Consider the following 17,551-nt stretch of genomic DNA (forward strand, 5'->3'; position numbering starts at 1 on the left):
TCAACCTGAGCAGGATCCCTCAGAGCCTCTAAGGAGGTGGGAGAATAGGGAGAAGAGGAGAAGAAAAGGGGACTGCCAGCCACAGCCACATGAATGTAAAGAGACAAAGGTACTTACTGATTCCTCTCTTGTAGGCTCAATGGCACTGTTCTCTTGACTTTTGGTACTAGGCTTGGGTGGGAAATTGTGATGTGGGCATTAATCTAGAGGGTACAGGAGGGGGTACTTCGAAGGAGAAGAGTTTGGAGAAGGGAGAGTCCTGTTGTGATCTAGCTCAGAGCACAGATTTTCATAGGTAAAGCCCTGCTGTGCAGGCTGAGGTCATTCCTGGCACGAGCTCCCCACTCCTTGCAGACGCCTGCAGGTCTGTTTTAATATCTGCAGCGACCACATTCCTAAGCAGGGTGGGTAAGAGACTTTCTGGACAAGACTGCTTTCCATCAGAAATTATTCCAATTCACCAGGGTCGGATATTTTAGAGCTGGATTTTTTTTTTTTTTAAGGAGGAAAATAAAAATTCAGAGAGAATGACTAAATGTAGGAATCAGAAACAGAGTTAGGTCCTAAAGGCTGAAAAAGGAAGGAGGGACCTGGGGTCCTATTGAAGAAGAGAATGGGACAAAGGATACAGGCAGGGGATGCTGAAAAGAAGCCCCATCTTTGGATCTAGCCCATCCAGGCCTTTCTTAGGTCCTGATGAGTCTGTCTGTTACCATCATTCATTCATCCACTCAGACCACACTTGACTTCCATCTGTATGTCAAGTACTGTGTTAGGAATACAAAGAAGTTGCATTAGCTATCCATTTCTGAATAACAATTTATCATAACACACAGCATCTTAAAGTAACACCCATCTCATTGTTTCTGTGTTCAGGGGTTTGAACACAACTTAGCTGGGTCCTCTGCCTTAGGTCTCTTACAAGGCATAATCAAGTATTGGTCATGGCTGTGTCCCCTCTAAATGCTCACTTGGAGGAAATACTTCCAGGGTCAGGTGGTTATTGGTAAAATTCAGTCTCTGGAGGGTAGCTGAACTGAGAACCTTGTTTCCTAGCTTACTGTGGACCAGAGGATGTACTCATCCCTTGACGAGTGGTTCTCTTCAATCAATGAGCTAGCTTCATCAAGACATGCAAAATGAGAAGGTGAGCGAGAGCTGGCCTGCAGGACAGGAGTCACAATCTCATATAACCTGGCAATGGAAGTGACATCCCATGGCCTTTGTCACAGTCTATCGATTACAGGCAAATTGCTGCTTCTGCCCTCATTGGAGGGGAAGGAATTACATAAAAGTGCAAATTCCCGGAGATAGGGACTATCAGGGGCTATGTTGGCTCCTGAAGCCCTCAGGTAACTCAGTCAGTGTATGACAGTTAAAATACAAGTAGTGAAACAGTAATAGGTGATGGTGATGATAATGATGATGATGGAAAATGCCAAGTATTGAATGCTTATAGTATACCAAGAACTCTATGCATATGTATACATAGAAGCATACACACACACATATATATGCATTCAATCCTTATAAAGCAAGTATATTTTTATCCCCTACTTCAATGAGGAAACAGACTTTCAGAGAGATCATAGCAGTGCAAAATCTAGGAGTTTTGGAGTCCCGATTTGTCAGAAAATAAGACTTTGCTCTTACCTCTTTCATTACATGACTCCCAGATAAATGTCAGTATAACATGGAAAGTATTGTGGTGACCCTTCTGTCTGGGGTCCTGGGAAAGGCTTCTCAGAGGCAGTGACTTGAGAGGGGCCTGATGTAACAACAAGCAGCAGGGCCCTAGAAGGAGTTTAGAGAGTGGAAGTGACACAATCCTTTGCTCTTCAGGAGCCCTTGAGGCTCAAGTGGGGAACCAGACCCAAGAAGAAATCTCGGGGCACTTGCTAGGAGCTGCAGCAAGTGCAAACTGAACAGCTGTTTGAAAAAGCTCAGAGGAGCCCTGGAAACCAGTGGCTGTTTAGATTAGTTTTCTAATTGGCTGAGTGTTAGCAAAGCCTCTTGTGTATACAATGGGAATAGTTAATCTTGTCTATTTGTGTATCCACTCATGTTCTGTCACTCCCTGGTCTTCTCAGCTGTCTGCCTCTTACTGTCGATTTTAGGTCAAGGGAGGGTTTATGTCTCTGACTGTTCATAGTGCCCCCAGCATTGGTGGGCTGCAGGAGGAATGCACCGTGGAGGAAAGTGATTCAGATGCACCCCCATCCATGTCCCTTTGCCTTGCCATAACAATCCCCATTCATCCCCAGGATGCCTGTCTTGCTGCAGGGCCCATCACCCCCCATCCCCATCATCATATCCCTCACATTTAAACAAAGTGACCTTACATATGTCACCTTATAGTTTTATGACAAACCTAGAAGTTGGGCTTTATTATTCCAAATGAGAAACCCAAAAGAGAGGCTAAGTAGCTTGCTCAGTATCACTCACCAGCTAGTAAGAAGCAGAGCCAGGACTTGAACTTGGGTCCAGCACTTTCTTTTTTTAAACCTCCCCCCCCCTTTTTTTAAAGAGAGAGAGAGAGAGAGAGAGAGAGAGAGAGAGAGAGAGAGAGAGAACTTTTTAATATTTATTTTTTAGTTTTCAGTGGACACAACATCTTTATTTTATTTGTATGTGGTGCTGAGGATCGAACCCAGCGCCCCTCGCATGCCAGGCGAGTGCGCTAGCCGCTTGAGCCACATCCCCAGCCCCGGGTCCAGTACTTTTAATCTCCCACATTGTCTCTCTTGGTCTGGCTGTCCTCCTCACACACCACGTTCAAGATGCAAGTTCCTTGCTCAAGAAGCCATGTGTCAATCTAGCCACATGTTTTTACCTGTCTTTCAAGGCCCCTGCACTAGACCCATCTCAACTCTATGATGGGTTTTGGGTGAACGAAGCCAGGTTCCCCGACTCCCTGAGACATCCCAGTCTTGTTGGTTCCTTCTCTAATCAAACTGTAGACACCTTTAGATGAGAAGCTACAATGTAAAATTCTCCCATGGCACTCCAAACCCAAGTATAGAGAAAATATTTACGACTCAATTGTTAATGGAGAGAGAGAAAGAAATACAAGGCCGTAAGGATGTCTAAGAATAAGGAAGTCCTTTTTCAGATGCATTAAAGAGTCCTCTGACTAAGGAACCTCCTGCCTAAGTCATTATTCACTTGCCTTCCTGGGTCTCTCCCAGCTACCTCCTTCTTGGGGAACCTATTTTAGCCATCGGGTGACTGTTAACAATTTTCTTTCCCTTCATGACCTGAGTGTGGTCAAAAATGCCTCTTTATAATTGTCCTCAATCTCAATCTCAATCTTTATAATCTGTCCTCAATCTCTGAGATAGATGGCCTCAAAGTTGGTTAGTTATTAACTAATTATTTAATTTAGGTTTGTTTTGCCAAGAGGAATTCTATGAAAATCCCTATTGCCCATCAGCCTGGGGCTTGTGGAAAGAGGGAGCACTGAGAAAAAAGTTTGAGGTCCCTCCTACTTTTTAAGGAGGGGACCTAGGGTCTGGGCTCCTTTCCTGGAGCACAGCCCTCTGCTTTGCAACTTTGCAGAAAGTGAGCAGCTGGCAGGAGAGTTGCATTTTTTAGGCCCTAGGCTGCTCCTTCTTATCTCAGGGAGGCTTGATTTACTTTCCTCTATCTTATCACAGTCCAGGGCTCTGGTGATGGATTTCACCTTCGGCATTTGCAAGGGGAGGTTGCTTCTTGCCAAGGGCACTCCCCCAAAGACAGAATGAGAGGAGACAGCTCTGTGCTGGATCCATCCTTTGCTTCCTGCCTCCCCCAGCTCAGGTGGAGAGAGGAGGACCCTGCCCTTACTGAACTGGAGAGAAAGAGATGGGATACTGCTGCTTAGCAAGAATATATAAAACTGCTTTTTCCCAGATTTGGCCCAGACCTGCCTTTATTTGAGATATCTCAGGGAAATAGGAAGAAAAAAATAATAGTATCCCTGTAGTGCTCTCCTCTTTATTATATGGCCATTCAAGTGCCTTTTCTAATTTAATCTTCAAAACAACTAAAGGGGCTGGGATTGTAGCTCAGCGGTACAGCACTCGCCTAGCACACACAGGGCCCTGGGTTTGATCCTCAGCACCACATAAAAAAATAAATAAATAAAACAAAGGTATTGTGTCTAACCACACCAAAAAAAACAAAAAAAAGGAAGCAACTTTTGTGCTCCCTTTTTACAGAGAAGGAAACTGAGGCCCAGTGGGTAAGGTAACACAAACAGTAAGAGATGGCTGTCCCACAGTGCTTTCTGAAGCTAATTCTATGTATCTTTCATGACACATCATGGGAGAGAGAATTTTCTTTTTGGAGTGTACATGATCCCCAGGGTTTCTCACTTTTCCCTTGTTAAAACAGAGCTTGGCTTATAGGAAAGTTGCCCATAATTTTACAATGGTGGAGTCATTGTTGGATCAGGGAAGTGAGCCAACAAGTAGGGATGTCTTGCTGAGCCCAGGTCTACGGACCTAGTTCATATTTATTTATTTATTTGGCACTCGGCATTGAGCCCAGGGAGGACTTCACCACTGAGCTACATCCCCAGCCCTTTTTATGTTTTATCTTGAGATGGGGTTTCATTAGCTGCCCAGGCTGGTCTTTTGGAATCCTCCTGCCTAAGCCTCCAGAATAACTGTTTATAGGTGTGCCACCATGCCCATCCTAAGGGTCTAGTGTAAACAGACATGAGGAGAAAGGCTACCCTCAGAAGGGAGAAGGTGGCAAGTCAGATGGCACCTCTGTGCCTGGAAAGAAGTCAGTCATGAAACAGTCTCTCAACAAACAAGGACTGAAATCCTTCCACTTGTGTCATGTTGTGGGTGACACACAGTCACATGAGACCAGAGCTGAAGAAAAAGGCAGGCAAGTAGCATTTATTGAAGTCTCTGTGCCAGGCATGGAGCCAAGAAATTCACTTATTTTATTTGATTTTCTTAACCATCTTATGAAGTAGGTTCTACTCTCCTCATTTCAGAAGAAGCTAGAACTCAAAAAGATTAGACAATTTGCCTATGGTCTCATTGCTGGTAAGTTGTAGAACTATAATTCAAATCCAGATGGTCCAATCCTAGATCTGCTAGTAAACTCAAAACCTTTCTTTCACGAGTATTCTGGAGTGTGGAGAGATAGATTTCCCTTTAGAGCCCAGAACATCTTCATACAGACAGATGCTTACCTTGGTCATTTCCACTACCTGACCCACCCTGCATACATCCAGAAGATTTGGGGGTTGGGAGTGAAAATAGGCATGATTAGGAGGAAGAGTTCAGGCTATTTGTCTGAACTCCAGAAAGGACTCCAGAAATTTCCTTCTTGGCTGTGTTTAAATCTTTAAGCATGGGGTCTCTGCCTTATTCATCTTTGAGTTCAATGGTGCTTAATGCTTTGCCTGACAAATAGCAGGGCCTCAATAAATGTAAGCTATGAGCTTGAACTTAGAAGACCTTACAATTCAGATACGGAAATTCAAAACTGTAGAAACTATGGTTGGCAGATTGGTCCAAAGCATACACATTCATTGAACACGATGCCCTGAATAATAATGAAGAAAAGGGGAACTGGGCAATTTGTTGGAAGGCTTGGGGGTTATTTTAGAGGGTGCATCTTTCATGGGATCCAGGAGGTTCTATCCCAGCTCTGCAGTTCATCTGTCTGGGGCAAGCCCTTGCACTCTGTGAGCCCAAGTTCCTTGTTTGTCAAATTGAAGGATTGGAACTGTATTCTAAGACCTTCTTTTTAAAAAAGATATTTTTTCAGTAGTTGATGGACATTTATTTTTATTTATTTATTATTTATACAATGAAAACTACAGAACCCTAAAGGGAGAAATAGAAGAAGATCTTAGAAGATGGAAAAATACACCCTGTTCATGGATAGGCAGAACTAACATCATCAAAATGGCGATATTACCAAAAGTTCTCTATAGGTTTAATGCAATGCCAATCAAAATCCCAACGGCATTTCTTGTAGAAATAGAGAAAGCAATCATGAAATTCATATGGAAAAATAAAAGACCCAGAATAGCAAAAACAATGCTAAGCAGGAAGTGTGAATCAGGCGGTATAGCGATACCAGACTTCAAACTATACTACAGAGCAATAGTAACAAAAACAGCATGGTACTGGTACCAAAACAGGCGGGTGGACCAATGGTACAGAATAGAGGACACAGAAACCAATCCACAAAACTACAACTATCTTATATTTGATAAAGGGGCTAAAAGCATGCAATGGAGGAAGGATAGCATCTTCAACAAATGGTGCTGGGAAAACTGGAAATCCATATGCAACAAAATGAAACTGAATCCCTTTCTCTCGCCATGCACAAAAGTTAACTCAAAATGGATCAAGGAGCTTGATATCAAATCAGAGACACGGCGTCTGATAGAAGAAAAAGTTGGCTACGATCTACAGTCGGTGGGGTCGGGCTCCAAATTCCTCAATAGGGCACCCATAGCACAAGAGTTAATAACTAGAATCAACAAATGGGACTTACTCAAACTAAAAAGTTTTTTCTCAGCAAAAGAAACAATAAGAGAGGTAAATAGGGAGCCTACATCCTGGGAACAAATCTTTACTCCTCACACTTCAGATAGAGCCCTAATATCCAGAGTATACAAAGAACTCAAAAAATTAGACAATAAGATAACAAACAACCCAATCAACAAATGGGCCAAGGACCTGAACAGACACTTCTCAGAGGAGGACATACAATCAATCAACAAGTACATGAAAAAAATGCTCACCATCTCTAGCAGTCAGAGAAATGCAAATCAAAACCACCCTAAGATACCATCTCACTCCAGTAAGATTGGCAGCCATTATGAAGTCAAACAACAACAAGTGATGGCGAGGATGTGGGGAAAAGGGTACACTTGTACATTGCTGGTGGGACTGCAAATTGGTGTAGCCAATTTGGAAAGCAGTATGGAGATTTCTTGGAAAGCTGGGAATGGAACCACCATTTGACCCAGCTATTCCCCTTCTTGGTCTATTCCCTAAAGACCTAAAAAGAGCATGCTACAGGGACACTGCTACATCGATGTTCATAGCAGCACAATTCACAATAGCAAGACTGTGGAACCTACCTAGATGCCCTTCAATAGACAAATGGATAAAAAAAATGTGGCATTTATACACAATGGAGTATTACTCTGCATTAAAAAATGACAAAATCATAGAATTTGCAGGGAAATGGATGGCATTAGAGCAGATTATGCTAAGTGAAGCTAGCCAATCCCTAAAAAACAAATGCCAAATGTCTTCTTTGATATAAGGAGAGTAACTAAGAACAGAGTAGGGACGAAGAGCATGAGAAGAAGATTAACATTAAACAGGGATGAGAGGTGGGAGGGAAAGGGAGAGAGAAGGGAAATTGCATGGAAATGGAAGGAGACCCTCAGGGTTATACAAAATTACATACAAGAGGAAGTGAGGGGAAGGGGAAAAATAATACAAGGGGGAGAAATGAATGACAGTAGAGGGGGTAGAGAGAGAAGAGGGGAGGGGAGGGGAGGGGAGGGGGATAGTAGAGGATAGGAAAGGCAGCAGAATACAACAGACACTAGTATGGCAATATGTAAATCAATGAATGTGTAACTGATGTGATTCTGCAATCTGTATACGGGGTAAAAATGGGAGTTCATAACCCACTTGAATCAAAGTGTGAAATATGATATATCAAGAACTATGTAATGTTTTGAACAACCAACAATAAAAATTTAAAAATAAAAATAAAATAAAAAATAAAAAATATTTTTTCAGTAGTTGATGGACATTTATATTTATTTATTTATTTATTTATATGTGTTGCTGAGAAATGAACCCAGTGCCTCACATGTGCCAGGCAAGTGCTCTACCACTGAGCTACAACTCCAGCCCCTCTAAGACCTTTTTCAATGCAAACACAATGAATTTTAAATCATTACCCTCCTACCCTCCACCAACAGATTCCTGGGAGGAAGATAAAGAAGATTGTCTCTTGTTCTTTTAATTTAATTTTTCAATAAACAAGTAAAAACTGTATACATTTATGGTATACAACATAATGCTTTGATACATGCGTTCATTGTGGAGTGGCTACTTCAAGCTATTTAACAAACAAAATATCTCACACATATTTTATTGTTGTAATCTACCTACTCTGAGCAGTTTTACAATACACAATATGTTGTTTTTAACCATAGTCACCAAGATGTACTACAGCTCTCTCAAACCCATTCCTTCTAACTAACTGAATTTTTGTGTCCTTTGACCAGCATCTCCCTAATTCTCCCAGATCCTGGTCTCTGGTAACCTTTGTGATTCTGTTTCTGTGAGTTTGACTTTTTTACACTCCACATATAAGAGAGATCATGAACATTGGTCTTTTGCACCTGGCTTATTTCATTGAACATAACGTCCTCCAGGTTCATCTAAGAAGTTTGTCTCTTAAAATAGAGGAGTTTTGCTTCAACCTGGATGTGTGAGAGGTAGTCCTACCCAAAAGCCAGGGATGGGCTGGATGCTTTATGCAGATCTTTCCAAGCCTGGATGAGTGACTGATTTTAAAGTGGAGATAGCTCCCACTTCTAAACCCGAGTCTCCAGACAGTCAGACACAGCCTGCGGTCTACAGGGGCAGCTCCTCCCAGAGGAAGAACCAGAGAGTGAAACCACCACTCCTGTGGGCTGTTCTCAGTCCCCAGTGTCCTGGCTGACTCCCACCCAGGCTTAATTTGCACTGCTAATCTGTTATGTCTTTCTTGGTAATTTAGCACTTTCAGACAGTTATGGTTAGATTCTGTTTATTTTTCTAAACCTCACAAAAACCCCATAATACAGCAAGAGAGTGAGCAGGAGGAGGGGGAGTTTTTTCTAGAAATACAAACTCAAGATTCAAATGCTCTTCCCCATCTGCAGGACAGCTGTTGTGGCGACCCTTCCATACAGAAAGCTCCAGCATTCCTTTTCAAGGCTCTCTTGCTGGCTTCCTTCCCACCACCATTCCTTTGAGAGAATGTGGCCTTGGGATCAAGCATGAAGAACTGCCGGCTACTTCCACCTAGGCCCTTCCTATCTCTCTCCTCTCCTTCCTCACTATAGAATCAAGATGTAGGTCATTCCTTCCTTTTATCCAAGGTAAGAGCTAGGAAAGAGACTTCTCCCTTAGATATCTGATTAGGAGGAGCTTTGAGGTCCCAGTGGACCAAACCATAACCTAACTTTGGCCCAATTCTTTGGGCCTGGGGCCCCTGGAAGCCTTCTTATCTTCTTTTGCAGGAGGTTGCCATGTTTCTAATTGCCCAATTATAGCTAGACTGGTAGAGGGTAATTGGTGTTGATGAATGTTTGATGAATGACTTAATGAATGAAAGGATGAATGATAGCTTAGAGAACTGCCCAGAGCTTGAGCAAAACACGGACAGATCCAGCCATAGTGGTACACACCTATCATCCCAGCTACTCAAGAGACTGAGGCAGAAGGCTAGCCTTGGCAACTCAGTGAGACCTTGTCTCAAAATAAAAAGGGTTGGGAATGTAGCTCAGTGGTACAGTGCCCATGGGTTCAGTCCCCAGTTTTTTAGTGGGGAAGGAAGGAGGAGAAGAAGAAGGAGGAGGAGGAGGAGGAGGAGGAGGAGGAGGAGGAGGAGGAAGAGGAGGAGGAAGAGGAGAAGAGAAAGAGGAGGAGGGGAGGGAGAGGGGAGGGGGAGGAAGAAAGATACAGGAAGAACAGGAAGAACAGGAAGAGAAGGCTAACATCTTTTATCTCACCAAATGTCCTCATGCCCTTGGGAAGAAAAAGATGAATATAGAAGTGGAAGAATAAAGATAAATTTAGATAGAGACATAAAGGACCTAGAACTAGATACATAATGTCAGAAAAAATAAAAGGTTATTCATCATCTAATCCAAACCTTTAATTTTTCTCCCCTAGGTCTAGCTTGGGACAATAGCTAAGGGATAGTGACCTGTTTAATGTCACTGATATCTCTTGACTCTTTATTTTGTCCTTCACAAAATATTGGTCTTCCCTTCTCCACATTTACCTCAGACTTACTCATTCCAGAAAAGTACCTGCCACCTAACCTGGGGATACTTTTTATTGGATTTTTTAACACTAAAGAATTGATATGAACTTACCCGAAGCTCACTATCCTGAGGTCATTTTGGCATTTTTCCTGTGGCCTCAAGGGTGCCCCTCACTTAAAGAGAAAGCCAGAGGAGGGTAACAGAGTTAGCCCCTGCCCCAGGCTGGCCCCAGTAGAGGTTTGGCTTGGGTTATGACCAGGGGTATGCAAGTGCAGCCTCCTAGAAGTAAGGCCCAATGATCTGCAGCCTTGGGAATTTCTGAAGTCTTGAGCAAAGAACTTTTCCTATGATCATGAATTGAAACATGAATACACATTTTACCCTTTTATAACAACTTGGGTGTCCCTAACAGGACCCATCAATCCCAGGTCCCAGTCTAGGATTTTCTAACCAACTATGTAGTTAGTGGAAAATTTAATCCACATGTATCTGACTCACTGATCTCTAAAGCATTCTAAAGTTTGATTCTGGGAATTATTTGATATGTACTCTGCTTTTTTTTTTTTAAATCAACTTTTTTGGATGAGTGAGTTGGCCAAAACACAATAAACAGCAACCGTGAGAGAGAGGAGGAGGCTTCAAGTAGAGGCATGACCCACAGGATCTTCCCCTAGGCTAGCTGGGAGCAGCAAAATGGCATGGCAGGAAGCATGCCTCAAACTTGGAAACGTATCTTAGAGTAATAATCTCCCAGCCATCTCTTCTGTTTGAGCTTCCCGGATGTTGAGCTCTCCTGAGGAAAATCACTAGGCAACACCACAGATTTATGGCATCTGATGTATGTTGCACAGTGATCCCATCATGTGGTTCCTACTGTTATCTGAGGCTATGAGGCCTTCCTTACTCTTCTGAAGGCCCCAAATCCTTTTTCTCAACAACTTCCCATTTTGAAGAGAAAAAGGATTCTATCAGGAAAGAATTTCCTCAGTTACGGTCACTCTCTACAAACCCATCAGATTCAACAACCCTCTCCTTCAATCCTTGAGGGCCAGTCCAGCTAGAGAGATGCCATGTTCCAGCTACAACATCTTCAGCTTCTCTCGCTATCCACTTCTGCTCCACGGCATTCCCCCAGGGGCCTCTGCCTCCTTCCTTCTGTTCCTTCTCAGGTGTCATTCCCAAGATGGGACCCCAGATAATTCTTCTTCATGAAAATCTCATTCTCAGAGTCTGCTTCCTGGGGACTTGAACCAGAGGTACAAAGATTTTCAGGCAAAGGGAATATATTACTGAAAGCCCACTTATTTCTATGTTCTCTGGGATCTTGTTGTGTTGTATCTTCTTTTCTCTGAAGTCTTCAAGCTACAACTCTCCTTAGCATATATACATATTTGGATCTTTCCCATAATAATAAAAAAAATTAAACCTTCCTTCCACTTCAAGTCCCTCTCTAGCTATATCCCACACATCTTCCATTGTGGGCAAGCTTCTCAAAAGAGTAACCTGTATTCTCTTCCTTCATCTTGCATTTACTCCTCAGCCCACAGTGGTTTGGCATGCACTACCACATGGAAGTGCCGCCTTGTGAAGTCATCAGGGCCCACCTGCAGTCAATTCTCAGTCTTCTTCTTATTACACTTGTCAATAGTATTTGATCCCATTGACTTATCCCTTGATCCTGATGTGTTTTACTCCTTCAATCTGCATGATGTTGCTCTTTCTTGGATCTCTCTGCTACTCTCTTCTCCACCAGATCCACGTGTGTTGGTTAGCCAATGAGATCTTTTCACTTTACATGCTGCCTACTTTTGGCTGCTATACTCTCATGCCCAAACCCCAGACCTACACTTCCAGCCAAGGTCTCTTTTCCAAACTTCACCTTAAGTTCTCTTAAGGAGATCAAAGCAGGATTCATGAGCAAGACTCCATCCACTTCTGAATCTACTCATGTTAGCATATATACTTTTATACATTTTATACTTCTATGAAGATCTCAACATGGAGAAGGATGTCAACATTTCCTCAGAGCCTCTATCTTCTCCTTAATACCCAGTCAGTCACATATCTTGCCAGTTTGACCCCAGAAGTGTTCAACTTTCTCGCTTCTTTCCTTTGGGTTCTCGCTTCTTGCTTTTGCTATTGTCTCCTGTTACCCTTCAGCCAGTCTTGACCATTCCAATCCACACTACACATAGCAGCAAGAGTGATATTTTTCTAATGCAAATCTTGTCCATCACTCACTCATTTAAAATTCTTCAGTGGCTTCTCATCACTCTCAGGATAAAACAGAAATTCTTCACATAGCATACAAAAGTCCTTTATGATTTGGTCCCATCTGTCACTCCAGCCTCAGTTCACCTCCCCTTTATGCTCAGACACTGCAAGTCATTGTTCTAATCCCAGGACATAGCAGGTATCTCATGGTTTTGCTTGGCATTTTCCCTTCTCTTTTCCTTTGCTACCTTTTCCTGACTTGTCTGCCAGAAAAACTCCTATTCATTCTTTCAGGCTCAACCCCTGCCCTGTGTCCTTCAAGACAAATTTGAATGCTTTACCTCCCACTCCATCCACTGCATTTGTCACATCTGCCTCTACTATAGGAATAATCATATTGTACTATAATTATTCATTTGAAGGAGAAGGCTTTGCCCACCCTCACACTCTAAACTCTTGGAGAGCAGTGTACATATCTTTGAATCTTTGTATCTTTTACATAAAGTACAGGGCTTGGCCTAGAATAGATATTCAATAAATATTTAATTAGTATTAATTCCTAGCTTTTATTGTATGCTTTTAATAGGGCCAGGCCAAGCGCTAAGCACTTTAACATCCATTATACCATTTAGTTCACACAATTACAATTACCCTATGAGGTGTCATTACTCCTATTTTAAAGATGAGAAAACTGAGACTCAGAGAGTATAGGTAACCCTTCTAAGTCAGTAAGTGAGATGAAAGAGCTGTGAACCATGCTCTTACCCATGATGAGAATGTGTTGCTATTTGCAGTTATTCACTCTGATAAAGATTCAGCATAGGGGAATCTGGGTGGAGCCCTTGGGAGCTGCTTTCTACATGGTCTCTCCTACCCCAGTCCATTCAGTATCTCCACCATCCTCTTCCCATTAACTCAGGTCTTGAAGCTTGCACTTGACAAAGTTTAGGCATTTCCAGTTCAGCCAGTCTTTGGTCCTGTACCAAAATATTTTCTTGCTGATAAGGTCCCACAGTGGCTGCCCAGACCCTTCCTAGATCTGAGACATGGTCTCCTGTGAATTCTGCATGAACTGCTTGCTGACCATGCAGACCTGTAATCAACAAGACTCCGTAATGCTTGATTTCTCAGGCTTGGCCAGCCAAAGCTGGGGAGCAGGCAGAGTCTCCACCCTCAGCTCCAAGCAGGCTGCTTTCCTTGTTGACCCACTATTCTTAGTATGCGGGTCCCCTAATCAAGGACCCTTTCAGCCTCACTCTGAGTCTTCCTGCCCTGACTGCAGAAGCTATTGCCTGTTCACACTGACAGCAGATCAGGGGCTAGACAGCCAGAGAAAACAGAGAAGTGAGGGAAGACCTAGAGAAGGTCCACAGTATCTACTGGGGAGGGACATGCTGAAACTAAGAGTCCAGGATCTCCTCAGGGTCCCCACATCTTCACATCTGGGCTTTAAGACACATGCCCATGTTCTTTGTATCTCTTACATAAAGTACAGGGCTTGGCCTAGAATAGATATTCAATTCATCCCAGGTGTGCTTTCTCATTATGAAAAAGTTACAATGTAAATAAAGTGAATTTTTCTTCACTAATAGGGTAAATACTTTATATTTAGCTTTTATTGCTATATTAATGATCATCTGTACCTGACTACAATTACAGTCTGCCACCTTATCCAGGGATTCCCTGTCCACTGATTTGAACAACTTTGGATTAAAAATATTCAGAAAAAAAATTATATCTGCACTGAACATAAACAGACTTTTTTTCTTATCATTATTCCCTAAGCAATATGGTACAACTATCTACATAACATTTACATTGTATTAGGTATAATGAGTAATCTAGAGGTGATTTAAAGTATGTGGGAGAATGTGTATATGTAATAATAAGCAAATGTTATATTATTTTACATAAAGAACTTGAGCACCTTAGATTTTTGTATCTGTGGGAGCCTGGGAACTAATTCCTTGTAGTCATTAATGAGCAAGACTTGACTTTTAGAAATTGTTAAAGACCAGATTAATCTGGAAAATAAACTATTTTAAATGAAAATGCGTGGATTTTTAAAATTATTTTTATCATAATGCACTTTCTTTTTCTTTTTTTTTTTTTTTGCACTAAATGATTTCGTTTTTATTAATTAGCATCCCATATTTAAAAAGACAAATGAGGGAAAGTTCCCTGGATACACACGAAGGATACAGGTAGATGGGCTCAGGAAGCCTTCTGAGTACTGGGAGGCAACACCCTCTAGGAGTGAGCCTTCACCCAGGGGTGCTCCAGGATCTGAGCCAGGGAAACCGGCTCTGAGGGCTGGTATCTAAGAAGCTTGGAGACCAAGTCCTGGGCCCCCACAGGCATTGAGGGGGAAAACGTCACATCCACCTTGAGGATGCGTCGCTGGGTGTCGCTCTGAGAGGTTCTCTCAAAGGGTGGCTTTCCCACCAGCAGCTCATAGCAGAGCACCCTGATGCACCACACGTTCACCTTCTTGTCATAGGTCCTGCCTTCCACTATTTCTGGGGACAAGTAGTCCAGAGTCCCACATGTAGTCTGTCTCCTGAGGGAGAGAGCATGCACAGACCAGCCAAAGTCTGCAGTCTTCACCTCACCCATCAGCCCCAGCAGCAGATTCTCTGGCTTAATGTCCCTGTGAATCACCTTCTTGTCGTGGCAGTATGTCAGGGCCTCTGCCAACTCCTCCATTATTGTTGCTGAAGCGCTGCTCATCTAAGGGGCCGCTTTTCTGCAGCAAGTTGTAGAGCTCACCCCTGGGAGCATACTCCAGAATCAGGTATACCGTCATGGAAATAGCATCATGGAAATGGTTGTACAGGCGTAGGGTGTTCTGGAGTTGTAGATGCGCCTGGATCTCGATTTCCCCGCGCAGCTGGTGCTCCAGTCCTGCCTTCTCAATCTGGGCCTTGAAGAGGGCCTTCAGGGCCACGATGAAATGGTTCTTCTTCAGTCGAGCCAGGTAGACATTCCCAAATCTACCCTTGCCCAGAAGACGCCCGATTTCAAAGTCATTGATTGCGAATCGCTCAGGGCTGGGGTTCCAGGTTGCATCTGGCCTGCAGCAGCTCCTGCGGGCCTGCCCAGTACGGGAGAGGACCGCCACCCCGGGTGGATGCTGATAAAGGTGAGGGCGAGCCAGGGCCCTCCTGAGCCCTTTGGAGATGGTGGCTGGGGTCCAGATGGTCATGAAGACCGAGCCGAGGAAACAAAAACAAAGGCGGGATGTATTGTGGTGGGAAGTGTACTTTAAAAAAAAAAAAAAAAAAAAAATATATATATATATATATATATATATATATATATATATATATATGTATATTAGTTGTAGATGGATACAATACCTCTGTTTTATTTATTTTTACGCGGTGCTGAGGATAGGACTCAGTGCCTCACACGTGCTAGGCAAGGGCTCTACCGCTGAGCCACAACTCCAGCTCCTATAATGCACTTTCTCACATACCATCTTGTTTTGAATATGTGTATGTGTGTTTCTTTTTTCTTTTTCTTTTCTTTTCTTTTTTTCTTTTTTTTTTTTTTTTTTACTTACAATGAAGAGAGGCAGGTAGAGCTGGGACTTTAAATCATGCCAAGTCTATCAATCACTGTTGAAGGCAATAGTGTAGAGCTAGAGACTTCATATACAACATTTTATTAATCTTTATAGCAACCACAAAAGATGGGAATTTTCCCCTTTTTAGAGACAGAAGAAGTTAGGCAAATTGCCAGTACCCCTAGGTAATAACAGAGAAACAGATCTGAAACCAGATCTGATGCCAAAGCTTATGTGTTGCTCTGCTCAATGCCAGGCCTATTTGGTTGGAAACATCTCCAGTTGTATTCCTCTGTGCCCTGGGCTACAGCACCACCCTGCCTCAGTGGTCCTGCACCAGGATGGGCCTGGGATCAACCTCTGGTCCTTGCCTGGCCTACAGTGACTTTGTCTTTCTTGTTGGATCTGTTTTAGCACAGGATCTAGGTTGCTGACATTCTTATCTGACTTGTTGATGGGAGGTAGATGGTGCTTAGTTGGTGAGCTGGATGTCACAGGAAGCCACCCTTCCCAAACAGGAGACAAGACAGCCCCTGGGAAGTTCCAAGTTAAGGGCAAAGGCCAATAGGGTCTTTCTGAGAATGTCATTCCAGAACTAAGCAGATTTCACTACCTAATTACCATCTCTTGAGAATCTGCCATCTGGATGGTACTTGTCTATGTAATGAACTAATAAAAATAATCCAAAGATCGGCAAGGAGAAGTAGAAAGATTTTTTTTTGTCAAGAGTTGTGATCTTGGTTCTATAAAATTGGTTCTTGATATTTTGGGCAAGTTAACTTCTCTCCTGGGGATTCTAAGGTCAAATAGTTACTGAATCATCTTGAAGGTGCCCTTATTTCTGTAATGTTCCAAGTGTCTAGAGTCTCATTTTGATGGTCCCTCAGGGTGAGTGGTTCTTAGAAAAGACCTGCCCTCCTGCATGGGCTTGTGGGTTGTTAGAACAAGCCTTGGGACTAGGGTCTGGCTATCTGTACTTGAGGGCCTGGCTTGTCACAGCACCCTGGCAGAGGTGGCAGTCTCTGTCACAACAACTTTGAGTGTAGCCTGTATTTGAGGTTGGGGCAGGCAGAGGCTACATGGAGGGGAGGGAGCAGTCCCTGGTTCTGGGAAAGAACATGAGTGAATATGTTTCAGTGTGTGAGTAAGAATACAGTGTGTGTGTGTGTGTGTGTGTGTGTGTGTGTAAACGTGCAGTGTGTGTTTATTTATTCAGGGAGAGTTTGCAGTTGGAGGTGTTTGCCGGCAGAGAGCTGCTTGAGTGCTGTGTTTGTTTACTTAGCAGAGTGCAGGAGAGAGACAAGTGCAGCCTTTGGCTGTCTTTGGGGCCACATGGCATGAGAGTGGTCTTGGATGCCATTTTGAAGGGTCTCCTGTTCTAAAGGTGCTGCTGGTTCTAGAGAGTCCCCTCTGGGACTCAGGCTCTGGTTTACCTTTCCCACTATTATTCTATTCCTAACAATCCTCTCAAGCAGGGTCCAATTTCTTATTCCCTCCCAGGGTAACTAGCCCATCCTCTGTTCATGCTTGGGGGGGGTGGGGTGGTGCGGTGGCGTTTCCTGGCTGCTGAGTGTTGGGGCCCTGAGAGGAAGTAGAGGAGAGGAAGAAGGAATGGTAGTCGGTAACAGAACAATTGTTATTGGGTTCTAATCTGAGCTTGACTCATCAGTAACTGCCTGTCCTTTGGCAAATCATATAACCTCACTGGGCCTCCTATTCCCTGTCTGGAGAATGAATTTGACTTC

At 43.2% G+C, this 17,551-nt stretch overlaps 1 pseudogene; it reads right to left on the bottom strand.

Moving 5' to 3' along the window:
- Window positions 1-14,488: 14,488 nt before the first annotated feature.
- On the bottom strand, window positions 14,489-15,443 carry LOC124085151 (aurora kinase C-like; annotated as a pseudogene).
- Between the last annotated feature and the right edge of the window lie 2,108 nt (window positions 15,444-17,551).

The sequence above is a fragment of the Marmota monax genome, unplaced genomic scaffold, assembly GCF_021218885.2.
Source record: "Marmota monax isolate L192 unplaced genomic scaffold, Marmota_monax_Labrador192_F-V1.1 WCK01_AAM20220418_F8-fsc00062, whole genome shotgun sequence".
NCBI classification, from domain to species: Eukaryota; Metazoa; Chordata; class Mammalia; order Rodentia; family Sciuridae; genus Marmota; species Marmota monax.